The 3,085-nt window shown below is 30.8% G+C and overlaps 1 pseudogene; it reads left to right on the top strand.

The window, feature by feature from the left end:
- The first annotated feature begins 1,462 nt into the window (after positions 1 to 1,462).
- On the top strand, positions 1,463 to 2,394 carry LOC114632406 (annotated as a pseudogene).
- Positions 2,395 to 3,085: the final 691 nt, after the last annotated feature.

Below are 3,085 nucleotides of genomic sequence, written 5' to 3'. Positions count from 1 at the left end.
CCCATTCTACTCAGCTCCAGCCTTTGTCCTGTTTCTATTTGTTTCTGTTCATATTTGAGCTCATTTGCTACCTGGAAGGAGGAAAGCTACTGGAAACATCCTGCCTCTACACTGAAGGTATGAGGGATGTTTCATTCATAGATGCTTCCTTGATATGTGCCACACCAGTTATCAACATGCTGTCTACATGAATGGACCTTACCACACAAATGATGAATAATTCTAAGTCTTCAAATTGTTGACCTTCATTGCTTAGTCTTCCTTCAAGAACTGAATGTACTATAATCAAAGATTCTAAATCACTTCATATTGTTCACTGCTAACTATACTATATTTTACAACCTTCTAAATATAGTTCATTAAGCTCTGTATTACTCTTTAGCTACTGAAATATTAGAGTATCAAGTTGCTCATTCTTCATCTTTCCCAGCATCTATGACATCCTTCATCTTCTTTGGTGATCACAAGTTACATTTACGGTGAAGACACTGGATGCAGTTGATTGGAGTTGGATACAGTCGAATGGTGTTTCTTGATAATGGAAATAAAGAGCAGGAATAAGAAGTTGTCTTGCTTTGTGGATTAGATAATCCTCATCTTGACTGGTCACAGCACAAAAGTTTTCCATCTTAAATTTATGGATATCGAAGACTTAATGCATCAGATAACATGTAAAGCATAGCAAAAGCAACTTATACAATAATAAGCATGATCTATATGTACAATAAATATTGATCAATATGGATACATTATAGAAAAATTTAAAAATATTTTGAATCTCAATAAATACATACGTATATGTGAGCATTGTATGTATGAATTCATGCAAGTGACATAAGACAGCAACCTTATGTTTACTACTTAAAATTGAAACTATAAAGACCGTCATGACATTGTGAAACATCATGACATGAGAGTTAAGGATCTCATATGACAAAGTCTCTGAAATTTGCGGTATTTATAAAACCTTATAGCTAAGAAAGTATGATATCTGTCAATATTTTGTTGTTTATTTTACATATTTGAGAATTTCTAAAAAGTGTTTTGGCCAGTATTCATAACAAAATATATACATTAATCCAAATATAGAAAAGTTATGAAAATAACATGTTTAAATTTTTATGCAAGCATGTGAGTTTCCTACCTTTCCTTTATCATTGTCTAGAAAATGCAACAGGAGCTGTGTGTGAGCAAAGAAGTTCTGGTCTGGCACTCCTGAGCTGTATGAGGAGACACATTTTCATGGAAAGTTATTCAGACTCTGTCACTGTCAAACCTGTATGTTTGCTTCTTTGTTTGTGTGTGGAGGAGTGTTAAGAATTATCATGTTATGAAATCAATCTCAGAAATTGTTAAAAATCATCTAAACAGCATTTTAAAAAATTATATTTCAAATGGATTTGTGAGCAAATCTTTATATCTAATATATGAAATGCAATGTCTTTGGAAGATAATATTTGTTATGTCCCATACCACACTTACAATCATTTTATTCATGGAATTAGTAATTAGAATTATAGGAAATGGTTTCGTGGCCCTGGTACATTGTATGGACTGGGTTAAGAGAAAAAGAATGTCGTTAGTTAATCAAATCCTCACTGCTTTTGAAATATCCAGAATTTTTTGTCTTTGTTTATTGTTTATAAGTTTAGTCATCTCCTTCACATATCCCGATTTATCTTCAAGTTCAAGGATGATACATGTTACTACTAATGTTTGTATTATAGTCAAACCATTTTTGCATCTGGCTTGCTACATGCCTCAGTGTCCTTTATTTTCTCAAGATATCCAATTTTTCTAACTCTCTTTTTCTTTAAAGTGGAGAGTTGAAAAGTTAGTTTTAGTTAAAATGCTAGTGTCACTGGTCCTCCTGATTTTAAATGTTTTACTACTGAACTTGGAAATTAACATAAGCATAAATCAATGTCAAAGAAAAAGATATCTTGCATCTTTGTTTCTTATTATCAATAAAATTGTCAAAGGCATGTGATAAACCTGCACATTATTTTCCTGTCTGTCCCCTTAGTTTTGTCCCTGTCAACTTTTCTCCTGCTCATCTTCTTCTCCCTATGGACACATGACAAGAAGATACAGCAGCATGTTGAGGGAAGCAGAGATGCCAGAACAATGGCCCACTTCAAAGCCTTGCAAACTGTGATTGACTTTCTCCTGCTATACTCCATTTTTATCTTGTCTCTGTTATTACAAATTTGGAAATATGAATTACTGAAGAAAAATATTTTCATTGTATTTTGTTATGTTGTATATATAGCTTTTCCTTCATTCCATTCATATATTCTGATTCTAAGTTACACGAAGCTGAGACAGGTCTGTCTCTCTGTATTGTTGTGGCTGAAATTCAGGACAGACTATGTAGAAACTTTAGATCTCTAAAACACTATACATTACGTTGTATACTCTAGACAAAGATTAACTGATACAAATATCTTTTGTATTTTTAAGTTTTACATTTTAAATATCCTTTGATTTGACTCTATGAATTTGATTTCTGTTTGCAATTATCACTGATTAAAGCTATTACTAATTTAGCTGTTGTCTACAAGGTTATTTCTTAATGTATATATCAAGAAGGACCATATTGCTATCCACTAAACCATAAATACATCAACGTTTTATAAATTTTCTATCAACCATCAATCACGGAGATTTTGACTCATGGACTATGCTGTATGTGTTTTTATATCCATAAAAACTGTGATAAAATCAAATAATTGAAACCATATAATATTAAATGTGTGAAAAAAACTTTATAGAAGAAATGTGTAGGATGATATAGAATAATAAAGGATGGGAACAAAGGTAGTTTATTAAATACAGACCTCAATTTAGAGTTATTTTTGTCAATTCTTTGGAGCCATGAGTCTTCTGTGTTAGTTGTGTATATTTTTTATTAGTTTCATTATCAACTGTTCTAAAATAATTTCATGATTATTAAGATAATGCAATTTACATATTTAGGTACAAAATATGTTAATTTTAATGCATTATTAAAAGAAATTAAATTTATGTTAGTTACAAATATTAATTTAAAATATTATTTTTTGATTTATTTACTATTATGGAT

Source organism: Grammomys surdaster, unplaced genomic scaffold (assembly GCF_004785775.1).
Source record: "Grammomys surdaster isolate TR1022 unplaced genomic scaffold, NIH_TR_1.0 373, whole genome shotgun sequence".
Classification (NCBI taxonomy): Eukaryota; Metazoa; Chordata; class Mammalia; order Rodentia; family Muridae; genus Grammomys; species Grammomys surdaster.
This window is presented reverse-complemented; position numbering and strand designations above follow the sequence as displayed.